At 51.3% G+C, this 27,857-nt stretch overlaps 1 long non-coding RNA gene across 1 annotated transcript; it reads right to left on the bottom strand.

Annotated features, from left to right (window-relative positions):
* Nucleotides 1–413: 413 nt before the first annotated feature.
* Nucleotides 414–14,935, bottom strand: LOC138421251 (uncharacterized). Its single transcript, XR_011249439.1, has 6 exons — nt 14,751–14,935; nt 13,142–13,248; nt 11,303–11,436; nt 9,138–9,258; nt 2,319–3,152; nt 414–1,081 (listed from the first exon to the last, which is right to left on the bottom strand). It is a non-coding gene; the product is annotated as an uncharacterized lncRNA (long non-coding RNA).
* Nucleotides 14,936–27,857: the final 12,922 nt, after the last annotated feature.

A 27,857-nucleotide genomic window follows, 5' to 3' on the forward strand; every position in this document is an offset into this window, starting at 1 on the left:
ATCCTTACCCTCACCCTCATCCTGAACCCTCACACCTCACCCCTCACCCTCACAAGTTTGGAGGGCTGTTCCACGAACTCTAACCTTTACCCTACCCTAACCGGACCCCCATCCACATCCTAACCCTAACCCACATCATAGTCACGCCCTCAGCCCTATACTTACCCTTGAAGTACCTACCCGCATCTTCTTCATTTTTGACACTTCCCATGCATAACAAAAGACGAGGTTGTAAGGTTTCAAACATGGATCCAAGACCCATTATCCACATAAAAGGGATATAAATACTATGATCACATCATTTAAATCTCTTGCATCACCAAAATACCTCTCCACCACTTATCCAGTCGCCATTGATGGATCACATCTATCTCATACATTTTATAACTTAGCAATCAAATACGCACCAGGACTCTGGGTAATTATAGAGACAAGATTTATTTATACCATAAATATTTCAACAAATTCCACTTTCTACGATGAGTTCAATCTTCACAAAAGTAGGATGAACAGCACCTGTTTCCACTAGGATCCATAGAGCGTGAAAATCTTAATGATGACCACCAGAAAGGTCAGCACGGTTGATATCACAGATTTTTCAGTGTTCCAATACAAGTTCTACCCAAATCCATAAAGAAAGACATACGCATAGGAAACTACAAATTGAAAGCAAGTCTATTGAGATAAATATTGGACATCAATTGTATGAATCTTTAAGGCATAACTGCAGACATTCTTCAGACATTCTTCAAATTCATAGAATGACAACAAAGTATGGCTACGTACAATCCATTCGGTTTTATGAACCACTCATGAATAACCTCACAAGCCATTTGAAACCAGATGACAATTTCAAATAGCTTTGATCTACAAACAAGGCTGTAAGACAGAAAGTTAAAATCGAAATACATGAAGTAAATCCTCAATAGATATGAAAACATCCCATGGTAGTGAAGTCAATTAGCATTAGTTATTAGGGCTTTCATGCACAGACTCATCTCTGATCGATGTGATCCCAATTCATATTTGGCAAAAAATACGAAAGCTGATCTTAACAGTCATATTATTTTTCTTTGTACCCCTAAAAAGAAAAATGAACATGAAAAACTAAATTAAGCTTGGAGGCTCACATTTCCCAATCGGTATACAAAGCAACAGCATGTCAAACTTTCTAATTCACATATGCATTTAAATGAAACTGGATGAAATACCCCTAAATAAACACATACTTCTATGCCCAATGTTTCACAAGGCAGAAAACGCTCAATGAATGAAACTGAGAGGGTAACAGCCAGGAAGGCCAGGGGTCTCCAAAGGGAGGAAATGGGGTGCAAGTGTCAGACAGTTGTTATCTGTCACTTCCGAGGCAGGAGGAAACAAGCTGTTATCTTTTTTCCCCTTCTTGATACAAATTTAAACAGAGATTTTCTCTTACAATTCTGTGTTGCTATAATGACACCTGGTTCCGCCTGAACTTCACTTTTCTCATACTTTGAGCTGACCAAGGCATTTTTCTCATGGAAAGGTTTGCCTTAAGCTATGTGAATGTACTATGTATTTACCCTAGACTCTATCTTCAAGTAGGTTCTGCCTAAAGGCTCAGAACTGACTTGACAAACCAATATGCTTTACTCATACATGGCTCTCCTGATCTATGTGAATGAAGCTATCCATTTGCTCATATCAATCGTTTTATGGCCCAGGATGACTCACCTGGTGCCACGGTCATCTCCATATATCTTGTGGGTGAGGGGTCTGCTGCCATTCCTTTCTCTAATGAGTAGACTGCTAGTAGCTAGATAACATCCAGCCAAAGATGAGTAGGGGGGCACTCTTTCTGCCCCCTTCTGATGTCTATGTCAGAAGCTTTCTCTCTTTTATACTTTAATAAAACGTTGGGACACAAAAGCTCTGACTGATCAACCCTCATCACTGGCCCCGGGTTGAATTCTTCCTCTAAGGAGCCCAAGAATTCAAGCATCTTTCATGGTTAGACAACAACCTTTCCAAACAATGGTCTTTTCAAAAAAAAAATGATGATAAGTGATGAGTATGCATATGTCTACGAATGAAATGGGACCTATATGTCAAACCACATAAAAATATATCTTCCCTCAACATACATATAACACAACCAGGCCTTCACATGCATCGATTCTCCAACTATCAAGTCATACAAATATGGATGTAAAATATCACAATACATTCCAAAGTTTAAAAGTGATGGATATTGACTTTCGCCCGCTGGTGCTTCTTTTTATGTCATCTCCATTATATTAGCTATGACAACGAATCATGTGCTGTGCGAAGTCACTTACATTGTGTCCAACTCCTTGGGATCATATGGACTAGGCCCCACCAGGCTCCTCTCTCCATGAGATTCTCTAGGCAAAGATACTGGAGGGGGTTGCCATGCTCTCCCTCAGGAGATCTTCCTGCCCCAGGGATGGAATCCATACCTCCCATGTCTCCTGCATGGGTATGTTCTGCATGTTCTTTACCACTAGAACCACCTGGGAAGCCCCAAGACACATGAACATCAGTGGATTTGGGGATCCACGGGGCATATACAGAACCATTCCTCCAACAAAACTGAAGAATGACTTTAAAATCTCAAACAAAACATGAGTATATGTGTTCACAAACTTCATGGAGCAAGGGTTTCTTCGATCTGAAAACTGGCATCGATGAAGGACTGTGTGAAGAATACTTCAAAGTCTATTTGGCAAACACAGCCTACGTTGGCTATATTTAGTCCTCAGTTGAATGGAATGTCATGAGTACTGGTCATTTCAAATAAGTAGCCTATGACGCTGTTTACACTTATTGGGACGCGTGGTATACCACATTCACACATTTCAGTAGCATTGGTGCAAAAACGATACATTTCTCAGGGGAAGCTTCTACATGGACTCCTGGGATCAGAGCTCTAACTCATACACACATACTTTTCCTTTTAAAATGATCCTGCATGATAAGCAAACAAAACACTGGATGAACACCTAGACGGTGAGCTCTGTACTAAATGATTTTAAAGCCAGTAGATGGAATGAGCTGATGAGGAAGACTACAAACGAGTCATCTTCTTCAACTTGGTCAAACTGCTCATAGTCATACAAGTGAATGAAAAGTTGAGCCTGTTGTCATTAAATCTGTTTAAAAGAAATAGAATAATAAAACAAATTAGTAAATCTTATTTTCTTAATAAACACTGTATTATTTCTGCACAGCTTTCTTACTGGCATGAATAGAATATCTACAATAATAACTTGTCACAGTGAAATGGATTCACATTCGATATCGATTCACATCTATAATTGATGCCATAGCTGTTTGATACTATTGCTTGAATGAATGCAACTTATGTGACTTCACAAACTACAAACACGACTAACATAATAGGTATTAAAAAACCTTGAGTGACATGAGCGTGTAGACTTAGTAGAGTTGCTCTCAAGAATAATGATACTATTATTCGCTCTAGCCATAGTACTGGAATCTGTACATTAACACCCCTGCAAAACAAAAGGAAAGGATAGAATAATAATAAAGGAACTTCATAACTATATTCCTACTGTAAACATTCAACACTATGTTTTCTTTTAAACTGACTTTCATATTTGGTCTACTGTAACCTCTTCTGTGTTCATTTTATGCTAAACTTATTGCTAACAGTAAAATTACCATACGAGCTCTAATTAATTTTTTTTTTTACTTGCAAAGCTACTGATAGAACCAAAGGCCAATATCTACATCAAACAGGAGAAACGGAATGGAAACTGTAAACAATTTTATGGAAGAACATTTCCGTGCTCCTATTCAGTCAAATGGGCATTCAAAAGGATGTGATTTTTCTGAAAGTTTATTTCAGAAACTTGGAATTGGATGACTGCAAACAATAAAACTAACAATATATTGATACATAATATTAATAATATACAGTGGGTCATTCTTTTTTTATTCTGCCACAGCTAACAGACAGAAAGTCAGTTGTCATAACTACTACTAACATAAGACCCTCACCGATAAGTGAAGATATATAGGAAAATCCATAATAGCTCTAAAAACCATCAAAGATAAAATGGTAATTAAAAAATACACTGACAGTTTAGCTGGTATAAGAAACAGGATGATTATGAAAGCAAAGCCAACAATCATGGATAGGCCATGGAAGCCCGTGGCTGTCACCAGTGTTGACTTATATCCTTCATCTGAGGTTGTTAAAAGCGCTTGGTAAAATCCAGAGGTTTGCAGCAGTGGTAACCTCCTGAACAGACTGAAATAAAAAGGGTTTCCAGAATATCCTGATGATTTCCATCTACTAGGCTGTGATGAGCTCAAGCAATGCATACTCCAGAGGACAGAAGACAGACAGGTTGGGAACACGTCTACTGCACTTACGGAGAAAGGGAATGTTGCTGCTCAGCCTAGTACAAGTGTAGAAGCAACACCTTGGTGATTCGACCTTTAAAGACTCGATACATATGAGAACGACTGGTATGAATAAACCTTCAGAAGTGCTTTCTCAGACCTCCTCCCATCATAAGCACAAGCATAATGAAAACGCTGAGTTTTCATGGTCTCACCCAAAATAAGACTCACTTATGGCTTTGCTTTGAGAATAGTTGAACTACTCATTGTTCAAGAGAAATGATCCTTTCTTCTCTGAAGATTTGTGAATCATTCACAGGGTGTGGTGAATAAACTACTTAAGGGTCTAATACATAAAAATGCAATAGGCTAAGCACAGAGATGTTTTTCTCCCTTTCTCAAAGGATGGAACATTTTGTATTTGCACTGATTTTATGTCTTGACTTCATGTACAATTATATACTGATTTTTTTAGTTGACATACAATAGGACTAAAAATATTGATATAATACTGATAACTCATGTTGGTATGTGTGGTTGTCACATAGGATTCACAGGAGATTTAAATTCACAGTTGTCAACGTAAAGGATGAATGCTATTTAGCTTCTTCGTGAATCTAGACCACGAATGAAGAGTTTTCCTCAACATATTTCACTGAGAGAAATACAAGGATGATAGGCATAATACTATGCTTCGACTCATGGATATCTAAGCATTGCTCACAATACAGATCTGATTTTCAACATCAGGGTTCTTTCAGTGTCCTTGAACAGCATTTGTTTTTCTGTATACAGAAGAAAAAACTCATGAGTATCAAACTGGTTCACATAAAACATGTGTATGAATTGTTATCTTCCTGAACCAGGGATCAAACCCACATCACTTCCCCCTCCTGCACTGGTAGGCAGATTTTTTATTTATCAACTGTGCCACCTAGGAATCGACATACATTTCAAGGACCACTGCCATCAGCTTCTACTGTTCATGACCAAAGTAGGAGAAACAACATTGGAAGAAGTACTCATAAGGGTACTCATAGGAAGTACTCATAAGTCAAGGAACTGTTATACTGGGTACTCTCGTTGTTACTGGGACAAGTCAGTTCCTCCGATGATGATGGGTATAACTGAAAAATTATTACAAATGCATGGGCTGCGATGTCTACATGATAAATGTGTTCCTCTTATACTATTGCTTCAGGGATGCCTACTTCAGCATGAAGGAATGCACTTCAAGGGATGCCCGCTATTCCAGCTCAAGCAACAGATAGTGAAGTGCAGATCATTGTCCTTTGTTGAAAATAATCAGCACTTTGTCAACATAGGGAACATGCCAGAGGAACCCTTGGGATGGAACTCTAAAAACAGGTTGGGCCCTCTTTTTGCCAAGCCCTGCGATAAAATACAAATCAGAAAAAGAAAAATAGCATCGGTTTTGTCAGGACTTCCTCATCTTTTCTTTCTTGGTAGCAGGAAGCAGACATTGAGGCCAGAGGACTGCAGGATTTCATTGTGAACTAACGTTGGGTGGGGTGGAAGCTCATCACTCTAGTAAGAATGTGGTTCAATAAAATGGAATTTCATTCACTTCATGGACATAGAGTTCTATAATCCTTCATTAAGGAATTCAATAAGCTATATTTCCTTACACCTTCACAATCTCTTGGTTTACGAGAACATCAATTGCTAGTCCAGCACTTATACAATGAGTGTTACAGGTAGTATGAATGTATAAATGATGATGAGCAATGACAGGAAGTTTATTTAATCTCTGTTTGAATTCTTGATTTTTTATATAATTTTTTATAATATCCTTACAGATGTGAATATTTTACTGACACGTATAAATACACGTTGAGTAGTGCTATGATAACTCATAGTGTTGGCACAATAAATATCATGGTTACTATGTGCTTTTCATATATTCCTTTTGAGATTCTCTTCCATTATACATTATCATAAGATATTTAATAGTTTCCTAAACTGTACAGTAGGTCCTTGTGGCTTCTTTTATATATAGTAATGTACTTGTTAATAATTCAAACAAAAACTGGTACACAAATACTCATAGTGACATTCACAATAGCTCAAAGGTAGAACTCATTCAAGTGTCCGTTGGTGGGAGACTGAATATGCAACACAAGGTATATTCAGAAGCTTGAACGGTATTCCACCATACGAAAAAGTACATTAAATGGTGCTGCCACTCTGCAAGACATTACAGAAATGACTCCAAAACAAACACATGGAATAAATACATAGTTCGATTCCAATTCAAGCTATGTACCCAAAAGGATTGGGAAAGGGGGCTGAAAAAATGGATACTTCTTCCGTCATACTCACAACAGCATGATTCACACTGGCAAACAAACAGAAGTGATCTAAGTGTCCATGGCAGCCAATTCCATAAACAAACTGTGGTATACACACAATGGAATCTGATTCGGCCCTTCAAAGTCAGTAATTCTGACAATGCGACAATGTGGACAAACCTTATGGTCATTAGATCATGTGAAATAAACCAGACCAAGAAAAGACAAACGTTCTGTGATTCCACTCATATGAGATATCCAAACAAGTCAAATCTGTCAGAAATAGCAGAGAGTGATTCCGACCGATCGAAAAGAGTTCATGTTTCATGGACCTCAGTTTCCCTTGGAAAAACTGACTTCCCGTGATATCTCCAAAACCAATTAGACAAATAATTGGAAGCTATATCCAGTCAAATGAATGTAGACATAATGTTATATACAGTGTACACCAAACTCACTCAAACTTCTTAACAGACAAAAGGCAAAACTGTATCTATGGTACCTCAGCTTAGCTTAAAACTGTATCTACAGTACCTCACTTCTGCTTATAAAATTTAACAACAACAACAACAACACACTAAAGTCTATCCAAAAAAGGATATAAAACATATATAACATTAACTTTAAAGAATTAGACATTTAAACTGTGAAAAACCTTATTCACAAAACTTAAACACAAGCCACAGGAAAATATATTTATAAAATACATATCTGATAAAGGATTGTACTCCAAATATACCAAAAAATCTAGAACAATCTCATAAAAAATGTATACACCTAAACACCTGGCCTACAAAAATATAAAGATAGTAAATAAGCCTATCAAAAAGACTCAAAATCACATATCATTAGGAAATTACAAACTAAAATAACAGTGAGGTAGCACTGCACACCTATTAGATCCAGTAAACTCAAAAAAAAAAAACGGGGGTAGGGCACAACTTCTCCGGTGGCTCAGTGGTAAAGAATCTGCCTGACAATGCAAGACACTCTAGTTTGATCCCTTACCCCAGAAGATCCCACATGCCACAGAGAAACATAGCTGGATTTTTCCACAGCTAAACAAAGCTCACCTGTGACCTGAATACTATATGGCTAGCACTTACTAAACAGCTTTGAAAACGTCCAGACAAAAAGTATCACATGATTATATACAACAGCTCTACTTGTAATAACTAAAAACTTTCAAATATCAGGATGTCTTCAGTAGATGACAGTGTAAACAAATGGGGATACATCCAAAGTGAAGGGGAGCAAATGCTACCACAAAATATACCACCTCAGCATGATAATTAGTGGGACCCAATTAACTTTTTTTTTTAGAGGACACATGATCATCTCTGAAACCCAAGTTCAAGACAGCTCTTCTGTGAGTCACATTTACCAGAGAAATCTCATTTCAAAGGAATCCTCTCTATATGCCAGATAGAAGGATGAGACACAGTCTTTTGAAACTCTTTTTTCTTTTCTATCGATAGGGAAAGCTAAGCCGTAAATCTGCACAACAACCATACCCTTCCTTTCCTTTGGTTGTATCTGTAAAATATTTGTTTCTTTTTTAATTTGGCTGCGCCAGGTCAACCTTCATTGAGGTAAGCCAGATATTTAGCTACAACATGCAAATTCTCCTTTGTGGCATGGGAGATCTAGCTCTTGGATCAGGGAATGAACCTGGGCCTCCTTCTTTGGGAGTGTCCAGTCTCAGCCACTGGACCACCAGAAAGTGCCTGTTTTGTTTTCAGATGAAGATGGAATCTAAGGTGATATCTTGGGCCATTTCAGTCACTGACTCAGTTTCCTGAGTTTCTCCAAAGCACGCACAAGGTGCACATTATTAAACTGGTTTGCAAAACAAGAAAAGGTTGTCTGCTACAACACTGTATGCTTACAAATATCTAAATGGTAAATGGCATATTATTTATTTTTAATTACTATGGGGGGGAGAAAGAATGCAGGATTCATACATGTTACCACATGAATAAATATTAAAACCATCTTCAGTGAAAAAGAAATCCACATCGAAAAGGCCACCCAGAACCCTTATTCACCATGTCTGCTTTCAATCCATCAAGCTTGTCCAAATAACTGAAAATCTCAGTAACACTCTAAATAAAGAAAAAAGGATGAAGATGGAAACAAAAGATATATTCATACACTTGAACAATTGCTAAAAGTGGAAGTGGGGCAGTGGATTACATTATAATGTAGGTACCATATGATTTCCTGATTTTGGAGATTATGTGCTGGTTCTGCAGAAGGTACCCATTTTGGATAAAACACATAGAGTATTTTAGATGATGTGGCAAATGCTAGCACTTGTTCCCATTGCTAGGCATTTTCTGTACATTTTAAATGACTGGAAAGTATACTAGGTTTCAAAACAACCATGTCAATACCACAAAAGAAATTTAGAGCAGACAGGCAGGAAACTTTCTGATACAGGCCAAGACTTACCCAGATGAAGTTCAAGGGAAGCTGCGATGCTCACTGCCCGTGAAGGAGTCCACGTGGAATGAAGAAGTAGTGTGGGAAGTCTATTAGTAACCACCATGTCTTGGGTCCTCTGGATGACCTACTGCAGGAGAAACAGATCTTACAGATAAAATGTTCCACATCACTTCACAAAAAGTTGTTAGACTACATTCAGTAAAGCTGAATCATTTTGGATTAATTTACAATCATAAAATACTACCCTTTACAGTCCAAAAATCACTTGCATTTCTATACACTAATAACAATCAGAAAAAAATATTAAGAAAATCCCACTTAAATAAAACATCTAGCAACAAACTTAATCAAGAACATAAAAAACCAGTAGTCAGAAAACTAGAAGGCACTGATAAAGAAACCAAAGAAAATACAAACACACAGAAAATTATTCCACGCTCATGCACTGGAACAATGAGGAATTAAAAGGTCCATTCCAACCAAAGTCATCAACAAATACACGGACTGCAATCACAAAATAATATTCAATGGCATTTTTCACAGAAATAGAAATATTCCTAATATTAGGCTGCTACTGTTGAACAGGACCTTAAACGGCCAAAAAGACTCTGAGAAAGAGGAACACAGCTGGAGGCATCTTCCTATCCCTCTTCAAACTACATCACGGAGCTGTAGTGACCACCACAGTGAGGAACTGGCAGGAACACAGACACATGGACTCCAGGAGAGAATAGAGAGCCCAGAAACGAACCCACCTGTACATGGTCAGTTCCTGAAAATCAAACCAGGAACGAGCGAAGAGGAAAGGACAGTCTTCTCAAGAAACAGTGACAGGAAAATGGCCACCTACACGGAAGAACATCAGTGTTCATCCTCTACATCATCTAACGCAAATCTAACTGAAAACCCACCGCTTTGCACACGGAGCTCTTTCCCCCTGAGTCCTCTGAGATGGACCTCCAGTCAGCCCTCAGCTGGACACAGGAAACGTCTACTCCATCCTCATTTTTCGCTCTTGCAGCGCCTCCCTGCTGGTGGGCACTGAGGCAACCCTGCTCCTCTCAGCCTGGATGCAGCCCTGTTATCCAGAAGCCTGAGCCCTGATGGTCCTGAGGAGACAAAGCTCCCGCCAGCTGCTCACGGAGCAGAGTCTAAAGGCAAAGCGTCCTGCGCCCGTGGGTCAGAGGGGGCTTTGGCGCCCCCTGCGGGCCACAAGAGAAGAGCGGGCAGCCCGGTGCTCACAGACCTCAGAGGGCTCACCCAGAAGCAGCTCTGCTGCGAGCACTCAGACTGGAAGCCCAAACTGAAATGGAGCAGAATAGCTCCATGACCCTCCGCAAAACATGGCTAAGGAACAATCAGAGCCTGCATGGAATGCAGCCATAAAAAGGAACACATTTGAGTTTGTTCTAATAAAGGGGAGGGAAGTCAGTCAAAGAGAGAAAAACATGGAATCTAGAAGGATGGTACTGACGAGTCTGTTCACAGAGCAGCAATGGAGGTGCAGACATAGAGAACAGACTTACAGACGAGGGTGGGGAACAAGAGGGAGAGGGTGAGATGAATGGAGAGAGCAGCATGGATGCAGGTACACCTACATTTGTAAATAGACAACCAATGGGAATTTGCTGTATGATTCAGGGAACTCAAACTGGGGCTCAGTAGTAACCTGGAGAGGTGGGAATGCGTGCGAGGTGGGAGGGAGATTCAAGAGCAAGAGGACATAGGTACACCTATGGTTAATTCATGTGGATGTATGACAAATCAAACCAATATTGTAAAGCAATGATCAATCAACTAAAAGAAATAACTTTAAAAAAATATGAACATAAACACAAACTTTGCAACAAGGTAACTCCATTTAAAAAACTATAGAATTTTAGAAAACTGCAAAAGTTCTACATGACCGTTGGTCTGGTGATCAGGTCTAACATACACAAAACAAGCCAACTTACCAAATTATGAATATAAATTATTTAAAACATTGCCTTTTATCATTTCATACATTTACCCTGTGGAGGACCTTACTCGAGAGAACCAAAAACAAACTGTTAAATGAACCACGGACCACCCACCCTGGCCAGGCAACAGAGAAAAGAAAACACTTGCAGGAATCATCTTACAACAGGAGGTCCTGGGAAGGAACAAGGAACGAACAAGCTACCACCAACCAGAATTCTGGAGAGGTCAGGAGATGGGAGGCTCCAGTTCAGAGGTCCTACCAACCTCCCAGGATCCACTTCGCTGGAATCCATCTCAGCTGAGTGATGCGTGTGCCCCCAAGAAGGATCCCAATTCAGAATGCCTGGCAAGAGACAAACCAGAAATGAGCCCGATGACCATAAAACCTGAGACTGTGAGCCACATGACAGAGTGGTTCTCTCCGTTTCCCTCACCCTCCTGCCCTCCACCCTGGCAGCCCTTCCCAATAAAGCCTCTCGCTTGGACAGCACTCCTCTCCTCAGACAACTCATTGCCCAGTGTCAGACAAGAACTCACTCTCAAGCCCTGAAAGGGATCCCCCTTCCTTCATCAAAAGCAATATCCAGGAGAAAATATCTTCAAAACGCTATCTTGCAGAGAAGGAAATCAGAGAAGGCAATGGCAGCCCACTCCAGTACCATTGCCTGGAGAATCCCACAGACAGAGGAGCCTGGTAGGCTGCAACCCCGGGGTCACTAAGAGACGGACACGACTTCACTGAGTGGCTTCACTTTCACTTTTCACTTTCATGCACTGGAGAAGGACATGGCAACCCACTCCAGTGTTCTTGCCTGGAGAATCCCAGGGACAGAGGAGCCTGGTAGGCTGCTGTCTATGGGGTCGCGCAGAGTCAGGCACGACTGAAGCGACGCAGCAGCAGCAGCAGCAGCAGCAGCAGCAGCAGCAGCAGCAGCAGCAGAGAAGGAAATGGCACCACCTGCAGTACTCTGGTCTCAGAAATCCCAGGGACAGAGGAGCTTGGTGGGCTACAGTCCAAAAGCAGGGCATTTCTGATGGGAGGAAACAGTCCCAGGGAAGCTGAGCTGCTCACCAAAGGCCCCAGAGCTTTGGATAGCACACCAGAGCTGGGGCTGAGGATTCCCAGCTGCCATGCCTCTTGATCCTGGCCTCTTTCACTAGATACATGTGTGGAAAACTAGTCTAAAATATGCCCTGGTGGTTCCATAGTAAAGAATCCACCCCCCGGTGCTGGAGATGCATGTGCGATCCCTAGGATGGGAAGATCCCACATCCTATGGAGCCCGTGTGCCACAACAGCCGAGCGAGCCTGTGCTCTAGATCCTGGAAGCCACGATGCCGAGTTCACATGCTGCAGCCACTGAAGCCCGTGAGCCTGTGCCCCTCAACAAGAGGAGACACTGCAGTGAGAAGCCTGCAAACCACTAGTTATGGCCCATGCTCACCAAAACTAGAGAAAAGCCCACACACAAAGAGGCAACACAGCCAACAATCAATAAAACTGTTTTCCTAAAACAATGCATATCTGACAAAGAAACTGTATTCGAATTGTCCAAGAACACTAGAGCAAACAAGCCCATTCATAATTGGTAGCGACTGAAATAGACACCTGGCCACTGAGGGTATACTGATAGTAAACTATCATACAAAAACATACTCAAGATACTGGTGCAATGCATGCAGAGCCCCCTTTGAAAGACAATCTGACAGTTTTTTTTTCAGTAACCACGTGGGACAAGCACTGAATTCTGTGTATGACAAGCGGTGGAAGCCAGGTATCTTACCATTGGAATGCAAAGTTACAGATAAACAAAAGGAAACGTTACAATGTCCATGTCGTGGTGGATCAGGTTGGAGACATCACAAATTACCTTTAACTGAATATGTTCAAAGGTGAGCTGGAATACATGTATATATATATATATATATATATCCATGTATTGTCAGCTGAGCATATTGAGCTCCTACATGTATGTTTTAAATATCATTCTCTAATAAAAGGGAACAGGAAACATCTCCAATGGCCCGGTGGTAAAGAATCTGCCTACCGATGCAGGGAACACGGGTTCAATTCCTGTGTAGGAGATTCCACACGCCCAGGGGCAACGAAGCCCTTGAACAGCTCTTGAAGTTTGCATGCTCCAGAGCCCAAGTTCTGCAAACAGAGAAAGCACTGCAATGAGAAGCCATGGCACAGCAACTAGAGGGTAGCCTCTGCTCACTACAACTAGACAAACGAGCAATAAAGACCCAGCACAGCCAAAAATAATGTAATGTTTAAAAAAAGGACAGTTCTTTGAAGAAATGACTGAGACTAGGGGTGAGACTGTAAATATATGAGACAGGGTCATCTTAAATTATGAGAAATTAAAGAAACTAAAGACAACTATCAAGCTGTCCAAACTGATACAAATGAATGATGACACAGTGTTATCTGTATACACCAGCAAATAACAATCTGAAAAGGAATTTAAACAAACGATTCCCTTTCAGTCATGTCAACATTAATAAAAGACTTTGCTATGGACAGAATGAGGATAACAAGACTGGCACACTGGAAATGATACATGATTGCTGAAAAATACCCTAAAGACATGGACAGATATGCCATAGCGATGAAAAGGCTTCAGTTGGCAATACCATGGAATGCATCTTCAATCTGAAATGAAGATTCAATATGAATTTCAAAAGGCTGAAAGGTGGTTGCTAAACCACAAAAGATGCCAGCATTCTTGGACTCCAGAGGAGAATTCAATCCAGGGCAAGTGACGAAGCTTGATGGCTCAGAGGTTTTCTGTTAAAAAGTTTTATTAAAATATAAAAGAGATCGAGAGAGCTGCTGACGTAGACAGTAAAAGGGGGAAGAGTACCCCCTGCTAGTCTTTAGCCAGATGTTATAGAGCCACTAGCAGTCTGCTAATGAAAGAAAGACAATGTGTCAGAGAATGGCACCAGGCCCCTCACCCACAGCATGCATTGAGATAACATTGGCAGCAGATGAGTCATCCCAGGCCATAAAATGATGGACATGAATCTTGAAGAAAGGCAGATTTCCAAGCAAATATATAGTTTCATTCACATAGATTAAGAGAACAAGGTATGAGTAAAACATACTGGTTTGTCAAGTTTTTTCTGAGCCTTTAGGGGAAACTGACCTGAAGACAGAGCCTTGGGTAAATACATAGTACATTAGCATACCTTAAGACAAACATTTCCATAAGAAAAATGCATTGCTTAGTTCAAGGTTTGAGGAAAGTTAAATTCAGGTGGAGCCAGGAGTGGTCATGGCAACACAGAAATTTCTGAGAAACCTTTTAAATTTGTATCAAGATGGAGAAAAAAAAATGCAGCACTCTTTTGTCTCCTCCGGCCTCTTAAGAGAGAGAAAAAAACGTCTGACACTTGCAGTCTATTTTCTCTGTCTGGAGACCCCTGGCCTTCCTGCCTGTTATCCTCTCCAGGCCTGTAGGAAGCAATACACTAGGCTGCTTGGGAAAACCGCGCGGGTCTGAGCTTTATGCAAAGGGGTAAAGCAGTAAAACCCTTGGCCCCAAAGGCGAGGCTTTTCTGCGACCGCCATTTTAGTCGGCTCCGAGACTGCAAACAAAGAGGGCAGAATACATGGTTCCCTGCTCCGCCCAGTCCGAGTTCCCTTACCTGTGGCCCACAGCCCTGCGCTCTGCTCGCTGGATGCCAATCGACGGGGACCCAGGAGCCCACGAAACGAGCATTCCCAGCTGCAATGGCGAGCCCTGAGAGCCCTGGCCCCCGACGCGCCGCCATGTTCATCCCGCCCCAGACCCGCTCACGTGAGCCGCGCTCCTGACCAGCCGCCCAGGCTCGCCCCGCCCCCGACGCGCTCACGGTGCGCCCCACCCCCACGCCCCCTTCCAGGACAGGCCCGCGGGACCGCGACTGCCTCCAGGTGAAACACAAGGACAAGCAAATCCACCCCACCGAGACAATCCAAGCTTTTTCTCAGCTGATCTGTCTATGATTTAGGGATAAAACTATGACTATAGAAAGCAAAGATGACCTAGGACAGCCATGATAGTCTATAGAGCCAGACCCTGGCGGGCAGAGGCTTGAAGAGGGTCCGGGAGCTCTGTCAGAACAGCAAGCCTCTGTAGCGTAGCGGTTAGGTGCGCTGGTGAGCAGGCAGACGATGGTCTGTAAGTCAGGAGTTCAAGTCTGCAGCTTAACTCTTTTGCTCTTAGGGGGCGGGGGACAGCAACAGGCGGGACTTAGACCAGAAACGTTTATTTTTATTTTAGAGGTTTATTGTTTAGCTTAGGGTTAGGGTTCGGGCAACCCCCCAACTTGTTCAGGTTCGGGTTCAGGGTTAGGGTTAGAATTTGGGGATCCCCCCTCTTCTAAGAGTTCGGGTTTGGGTTAGGGTTCATGTCAGGGTCAGGGTTCGGGTTACGGTTAGGGTTAGCATTAGTGTTGGGGTTACAGCTTAAAGTGAGCCCTAATAGGGCCCATAGTTCTTTATTAGCCTGCCCTGGTGGGCCGAGGCTTGAAGAGGGTTCGGGAGCCCTGCTGGAAGCAGCAAGCCTCTGTAGCATAGGGGTTAGGTGGGCCACTAGGCAGGTAGGCTATGGCCTGTAAATCAGGAGTTCAAGTCTCCAGTCTGACCTTTTCGCTTTTCAGGGGCAGGGGACTGCAAGAGCCAGGGCTTAGACCAGAAAATTTTTTTATTTTAGAGGTTTATTGTTAAGCTTAGGGTTAGGGTTCGGGCAACCCCCCCCACTTGTTAGGGTTCGGGTTCAGGTTAGAATTCGGGGACCCCCCTCTTCTTAGAGTTCGGGTTTGGGTTAGGGTTCATGTCAGGGTCAGGGTTCGGGTTACGGTTAGGGTTGGCATTAGCTCTAGGGTTACAGCTAAAGTGAGCGCTAATAGGGTCCATAGTTCTTTATTAGCCTGCAGTGGCGGGGTGAGGCTTGAAGAGCGCCTGGGAGCAAAACAAAACCCAGTAATCCTCTCTAGCGAAGCGGTTAGGCTGACAACCAGTTAAACATCCAACTTGGCTCTGTAGGTCAGGCATTCAAGTCCCAGTTTTGCCTCGTTTGCTTTTAGGGGGTGAGGGACAGCAAGGGGCGGGGCTTAGGCCAGAAAAGTTTATGTTTATGTTAGAGTTTTATTGTTAGGGTTAGGTTTAGGGTTCTGGCATCCCCCCAACTTGTTAGGGTTCAGGTTCAGAGTTCGGGTGCGGGGAATCCCCTCTCTACTTAGGGTTCGGGTTCAGGGTTCGTGTTTGTGGTTTGGGGTTCAGCGTTTGGGGTTAGGGGTTCGCGGTTCTAGTTTGAAGTTTGGGGTTCCGATTAGGGGTTCAAGGTTCAGCTTAGGGGTTTGGGGTTCGGGGTTCGGGTTAGGGGTTCGCGGTTTGGGTTTGGGGTTTGGGGTTCGGGTTAGGGGTTCGCGTTTCAGATTTGGGGATCAGGTTATGGGTTCTCAGTTCAGGTTCGGGGTTCGCAGTTCGGGTTTGGGGTTTGAGGTTCAGGTAAAGGGTTTGGGGTTCGCGGTTTGGGTTTGTGGTTTGAGGTTTGGGTTTGGGGTTTGGGGATCAGGTTAGGGGCTCTCGGATTGGGTTAGGGGTTCACAGTTCGGGTTTGGGTTTGAGGTTAGGGTGAAGGGTTTGGGGTTTGGGGTTCGCGGTTTGGGTTGGAGGTTTGGGATTCGGGTTAGGGGTTTTGGGTTTGGGATTCGGGTTATGGGTTTGGGTTTTGGGGTTCGCGGTTTGGGTTTGGGGTTCTGGTTAGGGGTTCGGGGTTCGGGTTTGGGGTTTGGAGTTCGAGGTTTGGGGTTCGTGTTTCAGGTTAGGGGTTGAGGGTTGGGGTTTGGGGTTCGCGGTTTGGGATAGGGGTTCGCGGATTTGGTTAGGGGTTAGGGATTTGGGGTTTGGAGTCTGGGATTTGGGTCAGGGGTTCGTGGTTTGGGGTTCCAGTTATGGGTTTGGGGTTTGGGTTCAGGGTTGTGGGTTGGGGGTTTGGGGTTCGGTTTTTGGGTTTGCAGTTTGGGTTACGGATTAGGGGTTTGGGGTTTGGGTTTGGGGTTCGGGAATTGGGATTCGAGGATTGGGGTTGGGGGTTCCGATTAGAGGTTCAGTAAGTGAGATTTGTGGATCGGGGGTCAAGATTTGAGGTTTGGGGTTTGGGCTTCGGGGGTTTGGGTTCAGGGTTTGGGGATGGGGGTGTGAGGTGCAGTTTCGAGTTTTGCTGTTCAGGTTAGGAGTTAGGGGTTGGGAGTTCGGGGTTCGGCTTAGGGGTTTGGGGTGTGCGGTTTGGGGTTTGAGGTTTGGGGTTCCGGCTAGGGGTTTGGGGTTTGGGGTTCGGATCAGGGGTTTGGAGTTTGGGTTTGAGGGTTGGGTTTTGGGGTTTGGGTTTCGGGGTTTAGAATTCGGGTTAGGTGTTCGCAGTTTGGGTTAGGGGTTTGGGGTTTGGGTTGGGGGTGTGGGGTGTGGGGTACGGGTTAGGGGTTTGGGTTCAGGGTTTGGGGTTCAGTTTATGGGTTTGCGTTTCCGGTAAGGCATTAGGGGTGTGCGGTCTGGGTGTGGGGTTCGTGTTAGCGGTTTGGGGTTGGGGGTTCGGGTTCCAGATTTGGGGTTCGGGGTTTGAGTTATGGATTCGGGGTTTGGGCAACATGGTTCGGGGTGTGTGGTATGGGGTTTGGGGGTCGGGGTTTGGGTTTGGGGCTCGGGTTAGGGGTTCGGGTTCGAGTTAGGGGTTCAAGGATCGGGTTAGGGGTTTGGGGTTCGGCGTTTGAGGTTCGGTTAAGGGGTTCGCTGTTCTGGTTAGGGGTTAGTGACAGGGGCTTCTGTTTTAGGGTAGGGGGTCGCAGTTCAGGTTATGGGTTAGGGGTTTGGTGTTTTGTTTTCGGGTTATGGTAAAGGGTTCAGGTAGGGGATTGGGTTAGGGGATTCGGGTTCAGGTTGGGAGTTCGGTGCTTGGGGTTAGAGATTTGGATTCGGGAAATGGGTTGGGGTTCATGGTATGGTGTTCGAGTTAGGGGTTTGGGGTTCGGAGTTTGGGGGTTCTTGTTCTGATTAGGGGCTTGGGGTTTGGGGTATGGGGTTCGGCTTCGGGGTTAGAGGTTTGCGGTTTGGGGTTGCGGTTTGGAGATTGGAGTTTGGGTTTGGGATTAAGGGGTAGGTGTTTTGGTTTGAGGTCGGGTTAGGGTTAAGGTATCAGGTTTCAGGTTCATTGTTTGGGGATTCGATCTAGGCATTCAGTTTACAGGTTTGGGATATAGGGTTTTGAGGTCAGGGTGGAGTTCGGGGATTGGAGTCGCGATTAGGGGCTGCTGAGTGCCGCAGAGGCAAGGGCTCCAGCAGTAAAAGCAGGCTGCGAGAAGCTGGGAGACGCTACTGACGCCTTTATGGCCTCAGGCCCGCTCCTGCCTCGCCTTTGCACCTAGGCCCCAGGCGTCCTTGGGAAGGGCTTAAGGGCCGGTGGCTTGCACACTGCCAAGGGCTCCAGCAGGGAGAGCTCTGTGAGAGGGAAGGGAAGGGCAGGTGCAGGGCTCCTCCAGGAGTTGCTTGGCCGCCGAGACTCAGCGCCGCCCGGAGTGCACAAGGCTCCCAGGGCCCCTGGCTGGGGTCTGCAGCCCCGCACACCTGGAGGCTGATTACCTGGGCGCCTAGCAGCTGCCTTACACACTTGGCTTCCCTAGCGCTCTCCTCCCCAGCAGAGACGTGTGCAGCTGGTTGGGGGCCTGCCCCTGCGTGCCTGGGCTCCGGCCCACAACCCCAGCTCAGGGCAAGCAGCCGCTGAGCCAAGACCTGCAGGAGGCGAAGAGCGCCCGCACCTGGAAGCCGAGTGAACAGCTGGCGGGGAGGCGAGCCTCCTCGAGGGAAGAAGAGGCAGCCCAGCCTCGTTTGGCTCAAGCCCTACTTGGCTGCAGCCGAGTGCGCCTCCAGGACGGCAGAGCTCCAGCTCTGCTCAGAGGCCCGATCTGGCAGAGTTGCTGGCACGAGGCTGCTCTGCCCTGGGCGAGCCTTGCCCAGACTTGCCTCGCTGCTAGGCTTCCTGCCCAGGAAGGAGCAGGCTGCGCGAGGCTGGGAGACGCCACTGGCCCCTTCCTGGCCTCAGCTCCGCTCCTGCCTCGCCTTTGCACCTAGGCCCCAGGCGTCCTCGGTGAGGGCTTAGGGGCCCAGGGATTGCACACTGCCAAGGGCTCCAGAAGGAAGAGCTCTATGCGAGGGAAGGGAAGGGTTAGTGCAGGGCTCCTCCAGCGGTTGCTTGGCCGCCCAGACTCAGCGCCGCACGGAGTGCACCAGGCTCCCAGGGCCCCTGGCTGGGGTCTGCAGCCCCGCACACCGGGAGGCTGACTCCCTGGGAGCCCAGCAGCTGCCTCACACACGTAGCTTCCCTAGCGCTCTCCTCCCCAGCAGAGACGTGTGCAGCTGGTTGGGGCCTGCCCCTGCGTGCCTGGGCTCCCGCCCACAGCCCCAGCTCAGGGCAAGCAGCCCCTGAGCCAGGACCTGCAGGACGCGCAGAGCGCCCCCACCTGGAAGCCGAGTGAACAGCTGGCCGGGAGGCGAGCCTCCTCGAGGGAAGAAGAGGCAGCCCAGCCTCGTTTGGCTCAAGCCCTACTTGGCTGGAGCCGAATGCGCCTCCAGGTCGGCAGAGCTCCAGCTCTGCTCAGAGGCCCGATCTGGCAGAGTTGCTGGCGCGAGGCTGCTCTGCCCTGGGCGAGCCTTGCCCAGACTTGCCTCGCTTCTAGGCTTCCTGCCCAGGAAGGAGGCCGGCTGCGCGAGGCTGGGAAACGCCACTGGCGCCTTCCTGGCCGCAGCTCCGCTCCTGCCTTGCCTTTGAACCTAGGCCCCTGGCTTCCTTTGGAAGGGCTTAGGGGCCGGTGTCTTGCACACTGCCAAGGGCTCCAGGAGGAAGAGCTCTGTGCCAGGGAAAGGAAGGGCTAGTGCAGGGCACCTCCAGCGGTTGCTTGGCCGCCCAGACTCAGCGCCGAACGGAGTGCACCATCCTCCCAGGGCCCCTGGCTGGGGTCTGCAGCCCCGCACACCCGGAGGCTGACTCGATGGGCGCCCAGCAGCTGCCTCACACACGTAGCTTCACTAGCGCTCTCCTCCCCAGCAAAGACCTGTGCAGCTGGTTGGGGCCTGCCCCTGCGTGCCTGGGCTCCCGTCCACAGCCCCAGCTCAGGGTAAGGAGCCCCTGAGCCATGAATTGTAGGAGGCCCAGAGCGCCCCCACCTGGAAGCCGGGTGAACAGCTGGCGGGGAGGCGAGCCTCCTCGAGGGAAGAAGAGGCAGCCCAGCCTCGTTTGGCTCAAGCCCTACTTGGCTGGAGCCGAGTGCGCCTCCAGGACGGCAGAGCTCCAGCTCTGCTCAGAGGCCCGATATGGCAGAATTGCTGGCGCGAGGCTGCTCTGCCCTGGGCGAGCCTTGCCCAGACTTGACTCGCTGCTGGTCCTCCTGCCCAGGAAGGAGCAGGCTGCGCGAGGCTGGGAGTCGACACTGGCGACTGCCTGACCTCAGCTCGGCTCCCCCCTTGCCTTTGCACCTAGGCCCCAGGCGTCCGTTGGGAGGGCTTAGGGGCCGGTGGCTTGCACACTGCCAAGGGCTTCAGCAGGAAGAACTCTGTACCAAGGAAAGGAAGGGCTAGTGCAGGGCTCCGCCAGAGGTTGCTTGGCCGCACAGACTCAGTGCTGCACGGAGTGCAACAGGCTCCCAGGGCCCCTGGCTGGGGTCTGCAGCCCCGCACACCTGGAGGCTGACTCCCTGGGCGCCCAGCAGCTGCGTCACACACGTAGCTTCCCTAGCGCTCTCCTCCCCAGCAGAGACGTGTGCAGCTGGTGGGGGCCTGCCCCTGGGTGCCTGGGCCCCGGCCCACAGCCCCAGCTCAGGACAAGCAGCCCCTGAGCGAAGACCTGCATGAGTCGCTGAGCGCCCCCACCTGGAAGCCGAGTGAACAGCTGGCGGGGAGCCGAGCCCCTTCGAGGGAAGAAGAGGCAGCCCAGCCTCGTTTGGCTCAAGCCCTACTTGGCTGGAGCCGAGTGCGCCTCCAGGACGGCAGAGCTCCAGCTCTGCTCAGAGGCCCGATCAAGCAGAGTTGCTGGCGCGAGGCTGCTCTGCCCTGGGCGAGCCTTGCCCAGACTTGCCTCGCTGCTAGGCTTCCTGCCCGGAAGAAGCAGGATGCGCGAGGCTGGGAGACGCCATTGGCCCCTTCCTGGCCTCATCTCTGCTCTTGCCATGCCTTTGCACCTAGGCCCCAGGCGTCCTTTGGGAGGGCTGAGGGGCCGGTGGCTTGCACACTGCCAAGGGCTCCAGGAGGAAGAGCTCTGTGCCAGGGAAAGGAAGGGCTAGTGCAGGGCACCTCCAGCAGTTGCTTGGCCGCCCAGACTCAGCGCCAAACGGAGTGCACCAGGCTCCCAGGGCCCCTGGCTGGGGTCTGCAGCCCCGCACACCTGGAGGCTGACTCCCTGGGCGCCCAGCAGCTGCCTCACACACGTAGCTTCCCTAGCGCTCTCCTCCCCAGCAGAGACGTGTGCAGCTGGTTGGGGCCTGGCCCTGCGTGTATGGGCTCCCGCCCACAGCCCCAGCTCAGGGCAAGCAGCCCCTGAGCGAAGACCTGCATGAGTCGCTGAGCCTCCCCACCTGGAAGCCGAATGAACAGCTGGCGGGGAGGCGAGCCCCCTCGAGGGAAAAAGAGGCAGCCCAGCCTCGTTTGGCTCAAGCCCTACTTGGCTGGAGCCGAGTGCGCCTCCAGGATGGCAGAGCTCCAGCTCTGCTCAGAGGCCCGATAAGGCAGAGTTGCTGGCGCGAGGCTGCTCTGCCCTGGGCGAGCCTTTCCCAGACTAGCCTCGCTGCTAGGCTTCCTGCCCGGAAGAAGCAGGCTGCGCGAGGCTGGGAAACGCCACTGGCGCCTTCCTGGCCGCAGCTCCACTACTGCCTTGCCTTTGCACCTAGGCCCCTGGCTTCCTTTGGAAGGGCTTAGGGGCCGGTGTCTTGCACACTGCCAAGTGCTCCAGGAGGAAGAGCTCTGTGCCAGGGTAAGGAAGGGCTAGTGCAGGGCACCTCCAGCGGTTGCTTGGACGCCCAGACTCAGCGCCAAACGGAGTGCACCAGGCTCCCAGGGCCCCTGGCTGGAATCTGCAGCCCCGCACACCCGGAGGCTGACTCCCTGGGCGCCCAGCAGCTGCCTCACACACGTAGCTTCCCTAGCGCTCTCCTCCCCAGCAGAGACGTGTGCAGCTGGTTGGGGCCTGCCCCTGAGTGCCTGGGCTCCCGCCCACAACCCCAGCTCAGGGCAAGCAGCCCCTGAGCGAAGACCTGCACGAGTCGCTGAGCCTCCCCCCCTGGAAGCCGAATGAACAGCTGGCGGGGAGGCAAGCCCCCTCGAGGGAAGAAGAGGCAGCCCAGCCTCGTTTGGCTCAAGCCCTACTTGGCTGGAGCCGAGTGCGCCTCCAGGACGGCAGAGCTCCAGCTCTGCTCAGAGGCCCGATCTGGCAGAGTTGCTGGCGCGAGGCTGCTCTGCCCTGGGCGAGCCTTGCCCAGACTTGCCTCGCTTCTAGGCTTCCTGCCCTGGTAGAGGCCGGCTGCGCGAGGCTTGGAAACGCCACTGGCGCCTTCCTGGCCACAGCTCCGCTCCTGCCTTGCCTTTGAACCTAGGCCCCTGGCTTCCTTTGGAAGGGCTTAGGGTCCGGTGTCTTGCACACTGCCAAGGGCTCCAGGAGGAAGAGCTCTGTGCCAGGGAAAGGAAGGGCTAGTGCAGGGCACCTCCAGCGGTTGCTTGGCTGCCCAGACTCAGCCCCGCACGGAGTGCACCAGGCTCCCAGGGCCCCTGGCTGGGGTCTGCAGCCCCGCACAACCGTAGGCTGACTCCCTGGGCGCCCAACAGCTGCCTCACACACGTAGCTTCCCTAGCGCTCTCCTCCCCAGCAGAGACGTGTGCAGCTGGTTGGGGCCTGCCCCTGCGTGTCTGGGCTCCCGCCCACAGCCCCAGCTCAGGGCAAGCAGCCCCTGAGCCAAGACCTGCACGAGTCTCTGAGCCTCCCCACCTGGAAGCCGAATGAACAGCTGGCGGGGAGGCGAGCCCCCTCGAGGGAAGAAGAGGCACCCAGCCTCGTTTGGCTCAAGCCCTACTTGGCTGGAGCTGAGTGCGCCTCCAGGATGGCAGAGCTCCAGCTCTGCTCAGAGGCCCGATAAGGCAGAGTTGCTGGCGCGAGGCTGCTCTGCCCTGGGCGAGCCTTTCCCAGACTAGCCTCGCTGCTAGGCTTCCTGCCCGGAAGAAGCAGGCTGCGCGAGGCTGAGAGACGCCACAGGCGCCTTTCTGGCCGCAGCTCCGCTCCTGCCTTGCCTTTGCACCTAGGCCCCAGGCGTCCTTTGGAGGGCTTAGGGGCCGGTGGCTTGCACACTGCCAAGGGCTCAAGCAGGAAGAGCTCTGTGCGAGGGAAGAGAAGGGCAGTGAAGGGCTCCTCCAGCGGTTGCTTGGCCGCCCAGACTCAGCACCGCACGGAGTGCACCAGGCTCCCAGGGCCCCTGGCTGGGGTCTGCAGCCGCGCACACCCGGAGGCTGACTCCCTGGGCGCCCAGCAGCTGCCTCACACACGCAGCTTCCCTAGCGCTCTCCTCCCCAGCAGAGACGTGTGCAGCTGGTTGGGGCCTGGCCCTGCGTGTCTGGGCTCCCGCCCACAGCCCCAGCTCAGGGCAAGCAGCCCCTGAGCCAGGACCTGCAGGACGCGCAGAGGGCCTCCACCTGGAAGCCGAGTGAACAGCTGGCGGGGAGGCGAGCCTCCTCGAGGGAAGAAGAGGCAGCCCAGCCTCGTTTGGCTCAAGCCCTACTTGGCTGGAGCCGAGTGCGCCTCCAGGACGGCAGAGCTCCAGCTCTGCTCAGAGGCCCGATCTGGCAGAGTTGCTGGCGCCAGGCTACTCTGCCCTGGGCAAGCCTTGCCCAGACTTGCCTCGCTGCTAGGCTTCCTGCCCAGGAAGGAGCCGGCTGCGCGAGGCTAGGATTCGCCACCTCGGCTTCCTGGCCGCAGCTTCCCTCCAGCCTTGCCTTTGAACCTAGGCCCCTGGCTTCGTTTGGAAGGGCTTAGGGGCCGGTGTCTTGCACACTGCCAAGGGCTCCAGGAGGAAGAGCTCTGTGCCAGGGAAAGGAAGGGCTAGTGCAGGGCTCCTTCAGCGGTTGCTTGGCCGCCCAGACTCAGCGCCAAACGGAGTGCACCGGGCTCCCAGGGCCCCTGGCTGGGGTCTGCAGCCCCGCACACCCGGAGGCTGACTCCCTGGGCGCCCAGCAGCTGCCTCACACACGTAGCTTCCCTAGCACTCTCCTCCCCAGCAGAGAGGTGTGCAGCTGGTTGGGGCCTGCCCCTGAGTGCCTGGGCTCCCGCCCACAGCCCCAGCTCAGGGCAAGGAGCCCCTGAGCCAAGACCTGCAGGAGGCCCAGTGCGCCCCGACCTGGAAGCCGAGTGAAGAGCTGGCGGGGAGGCGAGCCTCCTCGAGGGAAGAAGAGGCAGCCCAGCCTCGTGTGGCTCAAACCCTACTTGGCTGGAGCCGAGTGCGCCTCCAGGACGGCAGAGCTCCAGCTCTGCTCAGAGGCCCGATCTGGCAGAGTTGCTGGCGCAAGGCTGCTCTGCCCTGGGCGAGCCTTGCCCAGACTTTCCTCACTGCTAGGCTTCCTGCCCGGAAGAAGCAGGCTGTGCAAGGCTGGGAGACGCCATTGGCCCATTCCTGGCCTCAGCTCTGCTCCTGCCTTGCCTTTGCACCTAGGCCCCAGGCGTCCTTAGGGAGGGCTTAGGGGCCGGTGGCTTGCACACTGCCAAGGCTTCCTGCAGGGAGAGCTCTGTGAGAAGGAAGGAAAGGAAGTGCAGGGCACCTCCCGCGGTTGCTTGGCCGCCCAGACTCAGGGCCGAACGGAGTGCACCAGCCTCCCAGGGCCCGTGGCTCTTGTCTGCAGCCCCGAACACCCGGAGGATGACTCCCTGGGCGCCCAGCAGCTGCCTCACACACGTAGCTTCCCTAGCGCTCTCCTCCCCAGCAGAGACGTGTGCAGCTGGTTGGGGCCTGCCCCTGCGTGCCTGGGGCCCGACCACAGCCCCAGCTCAGGGCAAGCAGCCCCTGAGCCAAGACCTGCAGGAGGCGCAGAGCGCCCCGAACTGGAAGCCGAGTGAAGAGCTGGCGGGGAGACCAGCCTCCTCGAGGGAAGAAGAGGGAGCCCAGCTCGTTTGGCTCAAGCCCTTCTTGGCTGGAGCCGAGTGCGCCTCCAGGTCAGCAGAGCTCCAGCTCTGCTCAGTGGCCAGATCTGGCAGAGTTGCTGGCGCGTGGCTGCTCTGGCCTGGGCGAAACTTGCCCAGAATTGCCTCGCTGCTAGACTTCCTGCCCAGGAAGGAGCAGGCTGCGCGAGGCTGGGAGACGCCACTGCGCTTTCCTGGCCTCAGCTCCGCTCCTGCCTTGCCTTTGCACCTAGGCCCCAGGCGTCCTTAGGGAGGGCTTAGGGGCCGGTGGCTTGCACACTGCCAAGGGCTGAAGCAGGAAGAGAACTGTGCGAGGGAAGAGAAGGGCAGTGCAGGGCTCCTTCAGTGGTTGCTTGGCCGCCAAGACTCAGCGCCGCACGGAGTGCACCAGGCTCCCAGGGCCCCTGGCTGGGGTCTGCAGCCCCGCACACCCGGAGGCTGACTCCCTGGGCGCCCAGCAGCTGCCTCACACACGTAGCTTCCCTAGCGCTCTCCTCCCCAGCAGAGACGTGTTCTGCTCTTTGGGGCCTGCCCCTGTGTGCCTGGGCTCCCGCCCACAGCCCCAGCTCAGGGCAAACAGCCCCTTAGCCAAGACCTGCAGGAGGCGCAGAGCGCCCCCACCTGGAAGCCGAGTGAACAGTTGGCGGGGAGGCGAGCCTCCTCGAGGGAAGAAGAGGCAGCCCAGCCTCGTTTGGCTCAAGCCCTACTTGGCTGCAGCCGAGTGCGCCTCCAGGACGGCAGAGCTCCAGCTCTGCTCAGAGGCCCGATCTGGCAGAGTTGCTGGCGCGAGGCTGCTCTGCCCTGGGCGAGCCTTGCCCAGACTTTCCTCGCTGCTAGGCTTCCTGCTCGGAAGAAGCAGGCTGCGCGAGGCTGGGAGACGCCATTGGCCCCTTCCTGGCCTCAGCTCTGCCCCTGCCTTGCCTTTGCACCTAGGCCACAGGTCCTTAGGGAGGGCTTAGGGGCCAGTGGCTTGCACACTGCAAAGGGTTCCAGCAGGGAGAGCTCTGTGAGAGGGAAGGAAAGGCAAGTGCAGGGCACCTCCAGCGGTTGCTTGGCCGCCCAGACTCAGCGCCGAACGGAGTGCACCAGCCTCCCAGGGCACGTGGCTCTTGTCTGCAGCTCCCCACACACGGAAGCTGACTCCCTGGGCGCCCAGCAGCTGCCTCACACACGTAGCTTCCCTAGCGCTCTCCTCCCCAGCAGAGACGTGTGCAGCTGGTTGGGGCCTGCCCCTGAGTGCCTGGGCTCCCGCCCACAGCCCCAGCTCATGGCAAGCAGCCCCTGAGCCAAGACCTGCAGGAGGCGCAGAGCGCCCCCACCTGGAAGCCGAGTGAACAGCTGGCGGGGTGGTGAGCCTCCTCGAGGGAAGAAGAGGCAGCCCAGCCTCGTTTGGCTCAAGCCCTACTTGGCTGGAGCCGAGTGCGCCTCCAGGACGGCAGAGCTCCAGCTCTGCTCAGAGGCCCGATCTGGCAGAGTTGCTGGCGCGAGGCTGCTCTGCCCTGGGCGAGCCTTGCCCAGACTTGCCTCGCTGCTAGGCTTCCTGCCCGGAGAAGCAGGCTGCGCGAGGCTAGGAGACGCCACTGGCGCCTTCCTGGCCTCAGCTCCGCTCCTGCCTTGCCTTTGCACCTAGGCCCCAGGCGTCCTTTGGAGGGCTTAGGGGCCGGTGGCTTGCACACTGCCAAGGGCTCAAGCAGGAAGAGCTCTGTGCGAGGGAAGAGAAGGGCAGTGAAGGGCTCCTCCAGAGGTTGCTTGGCCGCCCAGACTCAGCACCGCTCGGAGTGCACCAGGCTCCCAGGGCCCCTGGCTGGGGTCTGCAGCCGCGCACACCCGGAGGCTGACTCCCTGGGCGCCCAGCAGCTGCCTCACACACGTAGCTTCCCTAGCGCTCTCCTCCCCAGCAGAGACGTGTGCAGCTGGTTGGGGCCTGGCCCTGCGTGTCTGGGCTCCCGCCCACAGCCCCAGCTCAGGGCAAGCAGCCCCTGAGCCAGGACCTGCAGGACGCGCAGAGCGCCTCCACCTGGAAGCCGAGTGAACAGCTGGCGGGGAGGCGAGCCTCCTCGAGGGAAGAAGAGGCAGCCCAGCCTCGTTTGGCTCAAGCCCTACTTGGCTGGAGCCGAGTGCGCCTCCAGGACGGCAGAACTCCAGCTCTGCTCAGAGGCCCAATCTGGCAGAGTTGCTGGCGCGAGGCTGCTCTGCCCTCGGCAAGCCTTGCCCAGACTTTCCTCGCTGCTAGGCTTCTTGCCTGGAAGTAGCAGGCTGCGCGAGGCTGGGAGACGCCACTGGTGCCTTCCTGGCCTCAGCTCCCCTCGCTCCTTGCCTATGCACCTAGGCCCCAGGCGTCTTTTGGGAGGGCTTACGGGCCGGTGGCTTGCACACTGCCAAGGGCTTCAGCAGGAAGAACTCTGTGCCAGGGAAAGGAAGGGCTAGTGCAGGGCTCCGCCAGAGGTTGCTTGGCCGCACAGACTCAGTGCTGCACGGAGTGCAACAGGCTCCCAGGGCCCCTGGCTGGGGTCTGCAGCCCCGCACACCCGGAGGCTGACTCCCTGGGCGCCCAGCAGCTGCCTCACACACG

The sequence above is a fragment of the Ovis canadensis genome, chromosome 15, assembly GCF_042477335.2.
Source record: "Ovis canadensis isolate MfBH-ARS-UI-01 breed Bighorn chromosome 15, ARS-UI_OviCan_v2, whole genome shotgun sequence".
Lineage (NCBI taxonomy): Eukaryota > Metazoa > Chordata > Mammalia > Artiodactyla > Bovidae > Ovis > Ovis canadensis.